This window comes from Aplidium turbinatum, chromosome 16 (genome assembly GCF_918807975.1).
Source record: "Aplidium turbinatum chromosome 16, kaAplTurb1.1, whole genome shotgun sequence".
In the NCBI taxonomy this organism is placed as follows: Eukaryota; Metazoa; Chordata; class Ascidiacea; order Aplousobranchia; family Polyclinidae; genus Aplidium; species Aplidium turbinatum.
The window spans coordinates 4,225,629-4,233,211 of record NC_137487.1 but is presented as its reverse complement, the minus strand read 5'-3'; the positions used below and the strand labels follow the sequence as shown (position 1 = coordinate 4,233,211).

At 34.0% G+C, this 7,583-nt stretch overlaps 1 long non-coding RNA gene across 1 annotated transcript; it reads right to left on the bottom strand.

Moving 5' to 3' along the window:
• Positions 1-4,113: 4,113 nt before the first annotated feature.
• LOC145785765 (uncharacterized) lies at positions 4,114-7,327 on the bottom strand. The gene is made up of 3 exons (XR_014291209.1): positions 7,240-7,327; positions 6,460-6,650; positions 4,114-5,007 (listed from the first exon to the last, which is right to left on the bottom strand). It is a non-coding gene; the product is annotated as an uncharacterized LOC145785765 (long non-coding RNA).
• Between the last annotated feature and the right edge of the window lie 256 nt (positions 7,328-7,583).

Here is a 7,583-nt window from a genome sequence, read left to right as displayed (position 1 = left end):
GGGCATCTTTTGTAAGCAGGAAGTGGAGGATCAGGAAATAAAGTTTTCAAATTTTCATCAATTTTTAAAATGTAATCAAATTTATTAAATACTTTTTTGATGTTAGGAAGTGCGGGATGATATGTGGTGACGAATGGTATACGTTTAGAGTTAGTGGTTTTTATTAGACTTTGTTGCTCAAGAAGACTTTCACGATTCATTGCTTTAGCTTTATTAATGGCATCAGTTATGATTTTAGTTTTGTAATTTCGTGTTTTGAGATGAATGCTTAAAATTTGGGTGTGTTTATCAAAAAATTGAGTTGTCGAGCATATTCTGCGAAGGCGTAGTGCTAAACTGTATGGAATATTTTTAGTGACGTGAGATGGATGGCATGAGGTGGGTAAAAGGTATTGATGTGCATCTGTAGGTTTACAATAAAGTTCTGTTTCAATTTTGTTATTAATAATGTGTACAGTTGTGTCTAGAAAGTTTATTTCATTTGAAGAGTAGTTTAATGTGAAGCGAATAGTGGGGTGAAGTGAATTGGCAAAATTAAAGAAGTCTAAGGCAAGGTTGGCAGTAGTACCATTTTTGGTTACTGATAAGGTACCACAATTGGGAAAATGTCACATGGAGGTATATATATCTCCATGGCCATTATTCCAGTGTAACTACTGCACTGATGAGACCGGGAGGTCGAAACGGTGTGCACTGTCTGCAGTTATTGGTTTACGCCAGTTATTGGTTTACGCTCTTGGTTTACGCCAATTGAGCACTTTACTGGAGGCACCTTGCTATGCATTGCGCAAAGCTCACTGCTTGCAGTTTGAGCACTTTGGCAAGGTTGGCAGTAGTACCATTTTTGGTTACTGATAAGGTACCACAAATGGGAAAATGCCACATGGAGGTATATATATCTCCATGGCCATTATTCCAGTGTAACTACTGCACTGATGAGACCGGGAGGTCGAAACGGTGTGCACTTGTCTGCAGTTATATATTATTATATATATATTATTATATTATATCAATATAAACATTAGAGAATAAACAATCTTATCACTCTTTTACTGACGATCTTTTTTTGTTTTATATATATATATTATCATTATATATATACCTCCATGTGACATTTTCCCATTTGTGGTACCTTATCAGTAACCAAAAATGGTACTACTGCCAACCTTGCCAAAGTGCTCAAACTGCAAGCAGTGAGCTTTGCGCAATGCATAGCAAGGTGACTCCAGTAAAGTGCTCAATTGGCGTAAACCAAGAGCGTCAATAACTGCAGACAGTGCACACCGTTTCGACCTCCCGGTCTCTTCAGTGCAGTAGTTACACTGGAATAACGGCCATGGAGATATATATACCTCCATGTGACATTTTCCCATTTGTGGTACCTTATCAGTAACCAAAAATGGTACTACTGCCAACCTTGCCAAAGTGCTCAAACTGCAAGCAGTGAGCTTTGCACAATGCATAGCAAGGTGCCTCCAGTAAAGTGCTCAATTGGCGTAAACCAAGAGCGTCAATAACTGCAGACAGTGCTTATTTTATATATATTATTATATTATATCAATATAAACATTAGAGAATAAACAATCTTATCACTCTTTTACTGACGATCTTTTTACTAACTACTTTTTAGACCTTCTTGTTTTGTCTATTTTCCTAATTCTCTCGTTTTAGATTTAGATGTTCTTTTCTTTCACTAATTGATTTAAACACTTCAATACGTTTTTTTCTTTACTACTCCCTTGTTCATTTTTAATTCATTTCTAATATAAATTTTCATTATGACATCATTATTGAAATGCATTTTTACTTTTAACCTATCGTTGCTATGCCAATGTCATTGCATCTCAACATTCTTAGAATTTAGTTCTGTTTAAATTAGCGGTTCAGTTTGTTTGCATCTCAACATTTTTTGAATTAGCAGTTTAGTTTGTTTTCATTCCTTGCTATCACGATAATAAATAGTGTAGGCTATGTCATCGTTAGAAGTCAGACAAGTCAGACAAATGATAGGAGCGACAATACGTAGAAACTAGTTTTATAGTTAAAAGTTCTCTCCAATTTTCTCTAAAGTTCTCTCCAATTACAATTTTAATAGATTTGAATTTTTACATGTTGATTATCATCTTATTATCTAGTGTATTGACCTAAAGTCTTATAGTTATGTATAATATTTGATCTTTTCTATTTCTTTACTATATTATCTACTTTTTTACCACTTTTATTAAATTTTATAACCATCTTAATAGTATATCATTCTTTATTATTGTTGCAGTTTATACTGATGAAGCCACACTTGTGTGGCGAAAGCTCTGTATTTAAATAAACCGATTCTTCCGATTTGGTGTGATATTGTTTACTTTAATTATAACTCAATTTGCATTTTGTAAACTATCCAACGATTACATTTTGTTCAAATTCATTGCAGTTGAGTAGGTCTACTTTTCTTTTTGCTTGTTCTGAAAACTGAATGTTTTCGAATGAATCTCGCTACCTGAAAATGTCCTTGCTAATGAATTCCCTGCTGAAATAAAAACCTCAATAATACTTCACATATTTTTCATATTATTTATCAAGGAAATCTTTTCATTGCAATATGAACTTTCTCAAGATATTCTGTCAATACAAATAGCGTAGAACAACTCACTGATGAGATAGCAATGACAAAGTACATACGTCAAAACGGAAGAAGTATTGTAAACGTTTTCCAATTTGCACAATTTTAGCTCTAATTTTCATAATACAACAATATAAGATATGAAACCAATTGTTTGCTCAGGTTGTGAATTCTTCTTTCATCAGATAACTTTTTTCTATGGTAAAAAAACTAACTTTTCAAAAAATGAGCCGAGAAGTTGACCAACATAACTTTTATTCGTTTGAAAATTCAAGTAATTTCCATGTCCTTTCCCAGACCATAAATCAACCGTTTTTTACATTGATTCAACGTTTGTAGACGTTGAATCAATGTAAAAAATGGTTGACTTGCTGTCTGGATTGTAGTTATGCAATGCAAAACAACAACTTGACAGTCTATTGGCGGCAAATGTTTGGACACTTCATGGCCTGAGAAGTGAAGCGCGATATGATATTGATGCGTCCAAGCCATTTTACATAAGTTCATGAGATGGAAACTTAATACTGAAAGGTAAGTTAATGACATGCTGGGAGAAAGTAGAGGCACATTATTAATAATGTATGAATTGTAAGTAAATACGTGTTTCTGGTTCCGGTGATCAGGCAGTACGAAAAATGTTGATCGAAGTAACGCTAAGACAGCAAATCAGTCGCTTTTTACATTGATTCAACGTTTGCAGACGTTGTAAAAAACGATCGAAAAGAACGTCTGTTTGACACCTCCAGAGAAAATTTTTCCTGTATCTTGGCAAGTCACTTACTGGCATTTCAAATAAACTAGGAGCAATTGACTCGATGACTGCATTTCTCTTCGTTGTTTTCAGTCACCTCTTGCGTTGCATTTGTGGTTTGCAGTGTGCTGTTTGTTTAACAATGTTGTTATATACAATTTTGGCAGAGAGGTGATGTTTTTAAACATAGACAAATAAAAACGTAACAACCAGACGGCATTAAACATAATAACATGAAAATAAACTAAAAATTACAAACGTTTTTCGGCCATACTCATGTTAGCCTTCTTCAAGTAATCAACTGATTGATCTTCTAACATGAGTAAGCTATGGCCGAAAACGTTTGTAAACGTAAGACATATGTCAGTAAAGTTTAAGACTGAGTTGGTTATGGAATAAGCTGAAACATGTCCTCAAGTTGGTTTTGATTAGACGCTGAATCTGATTGTAACCTTTTACAAAGCTTCATTACGGTTTTTAGACACTTTAGAAAGAAAACAACCTATGTTTGCGGTTATTTAACGTTGCAGGATACCTTTGTGTCATCGCTTCTGTTTCATGATGATGCGCATTGAATGTTTTAATTGCGTAATCGTTTTAATCTTGTAGGCGTTCATAATTGTCTTGCCTTAATTTCTTTCATTACATTACATATAAGAGCTTGACAATGACGTGATTTTAACTAATTTTTCAACTTCGCTTCGAAGTACTGCCATAACTATTACTACAATACAAGTCCTAAACACACCTACAACATATACTTGAAGATCATAAAGGTTTATTAACGTTATTTATATTTCTTGCTCAACCAACATAAAATATCAACCTCACAAATATTAACTAATGTAGACTAATGTTGCTGATTTAAACTGCAAATCTTTTTGGTTCTAGGCATATAGGCATATTGATAGACCAGCATGCCGACAATGCAGAAGGGAATCTAAAAAAGTTGGGAAAGGACCAGAGTTTTAACAAAGTAAAATTTATAACATAAATGAACAATGCAATGTAAAACTTAATGTCCAAATAAATAAAACGAAAAAGGTAGGGGGCTTAAAATTTTGACAAATTATTTACAATCTTGTTTTGATACCTTTTTAGGCATTTCTAGATACAATATTTTTTTATTGAGACTTTGTATGCAACCAAATTCATCAAATTAAAATTGGATTGGGGTAGACGATTCCTTTAAAATTTACGTCAGCACACCATTTCTTTTTTTTATTTACAACCACAAAAGGATTTCAATAATTTATTTCTCGAAAGTTTGTATAGTTTGTTGTAGCCTTTCAGCAGGCTAGAACTTCGAAAATTTTGCCTGAGGTTTCCCTATCTTCCCAGATAACGTTTTCACTTCATACCTTATCTCAATTAGCTTAAAATATACTATGTGCTTTAGGCTATTGAAAAAAAAGTGTTTCTTTATTAATCCGATAAACGAGATTTTTCGCGTTATCTTCAACTTTTTTAGACACACTTTGTGAATGACATGATTTTATTTTCTGTAAACACAAATTTTACAGCAGTACATTTTAAGTTTCCGTAAAAAAATTTTCGAGCAGTTTTATCAGCATTTATATATTGCAAAGTGCGAAAATGGTTTCCATGTTCTGAATCTTCTTTTCCAATGTCATTCCAATTCCTGAAAAAACAACATAGAGTGTCGTTAATTTTTAAGCTAAAAATATGTTGTTTTTTTTCCATAAGGCCATTGGTATGCAATTGGACTTGCTGTATAGCTGAGAGGTGAGTGTTTTGCACGACACTTGGAGGCGTCTAGCGGATGGAATAATGTACACTGTACAGACCACAACAATTCGATCGACCTCACTAATAAAATTCATAATGCAGATACGACCTGTCAAGATAAGTAAGCAACGATCATGCTGTTAAAAGCGAAACTCAATCTATTACTTAACCTCATTAACAAAGTTTGCATTAATACTTCAAAGCATCTACAAGTATGTGAAGTTGCTTGTAGGATGAAGTTTTTAAAATGAGCATTCCAAAAACCCATTTTGTTAACTTGAGAGAGTAAATTTGAACTTAACTTTTTTCCTTTCATATTATTGAGGTGAAAGACCAATATTACATCATTGTGACGTAGTTATCATCCATGCTTTTGTGATGACTGAACAACTTTTATGACATCGCAGTATTTTATCAACACTTATCAAGTTTATTGCTTGTTGGATCTAAAGTTTCTAAATGTACAGTTGATAAACTTGTTAGAGCAAGGGTTCTTAACCGGGGGTAAATTTACTCCCTGGGGGTAAATTTACTGAGTCATAAATTAAAGCAAACTTCATTTTTTCAGTTAGTAAAAAACTGGGAGTGTTGCACTCGATTTTGATTCAGATTTATGCTTAATGTAAGCTTTCGTCTTTTCTTTTATCTCCACGCCAGTAGACTACCAGTTTCATTTAAGCAGCGTATGTGTGCTACATTTTTACAGTACACAACCTAATTAGGACTTCGACCAAAAAGTGGATTGCAACTCTGAATGGCAAATAAACTGCTTGTTTTTGATATTTGCCAAGGTAAATCCCGATAAAAAAGGATGTTTTGCATTTCATCGCATGGTTGACTGGACACGATGATATCACAAGGGGCCACCAAAACTGTGGGGATAAATTTTACTTTTTTCATTCGGCAAGGGGTAAACAAGACAAAAAAGGTTAAAAACCCCTGTGTTAGAGGCCTTCACTAACTAAACATAGTTCGAAATTATAGGTGGCTTCTATCTTCATCCATTGTATGAAGGGGTGCAAGAACTGGTTATAACAAGGAAAAAGGCTAAGAACTGCTAGGTTAGAGCAACGCGAACATGCGATGGATGGGGGAAAATCTATAAGATCAAGTGTTTCAAATTATTTTGCAACGAAAAGTTTTAAAATTGCATTTTATCACTACAGTGCTGTAACGACAGATCGTAAAATGTTACTTTTAAATTTTAGTTTGATTGTTGGCATAAACCTTCAAAAGTCAACAGATTGTGACAAGCCTGGCGTATTTTGAGGTATCTCTGGCTCATTCATTAACAAGTTGAAAAGATGCATACGAAAAACTAATGTTTCACTATTTCTAAACTTACCAAAACCATTTGTTGGTTAATAACCCTCATCAGCGTCATAACCATATGGATATTCGTCATCCTCTTCCAACCAATTTCCTGGTGCATCACCTGGACGGAGGCAGTGACGAAAACATCTGGATCGTCGTGCGATACAACGCCGATTGTGTCTACGGCACCGAATTTGTCGGCATCGATACAAGCAATACGTTCTTAAAAATAAAAGTTCAGTAATTAGGCAATGCCATCATATACAGCATTTTTATCAAAACAATTTGGATTAAAATGCTACAAACTTCATTGTGTAATCATGGCCACCTGAAGATACGGCCTGATTTGTCACATTTTGCAGAAATTTCCAGGTTTTTCTAACTTTGAGCGAACGTTTAAATAATTTTTTCTAAAAATTATATTCTTACGCTTTCTTTACTCTTTTTCCCAGATGACACAACAGGTTTTAACATCCTCAGATGTTGAAAAACAAAGAAAATTTGATTTCGAAAATTTTAGTCAGACTGTTAATTTTCAGTAACAGTCTGATTTTGCGTTTTTCAACTTGGTTTTTCTCATTTGCTACTGCTTCCTCAAGGCAACAAAAAAGTTTTTTGTCATTAGGAAACCGCAAAAAGTAAAAACATCTCAAAAAATGTCAGTCAAGCACGAGCAGTAGCTGTAATCAAAATCTGCAAAATGTGACAAATCAGGCCGCATCTCCAGATGGCCATGGTGTAATTTAATAATTAGGTAATGTGGGGTTTAAACAAATTAGAAATAAACTAATTTTAGTTAAATGTTACAAACCTTCTTACTGTTGTTGCCTCCGCAGATAAAAGTAGCACAGCAAAGAGCAAAGCGAACACAACCAACTTATTCATTGTTGATAGTTTTGTATTTAACTTTATGAAAATATTTGACTTGCCACGACTTATAAAGCTAGAAGCGGTATGCTTGGGGCAAAACTAATTTTCCTGTTCCTGTCATGATCATTGATTTCTCGTTCGGTAGCTAAACAACAACTGCACGGACAATTGTTGATAGTTCTGGAGGAAGTATAGATTGCAGAAAATTATTTTATCTGGAAGCTCGTTTCAACATATTTCGATATTGATGAAGCATAGAACCTAATGGTGTAAATTTAGGTTTAT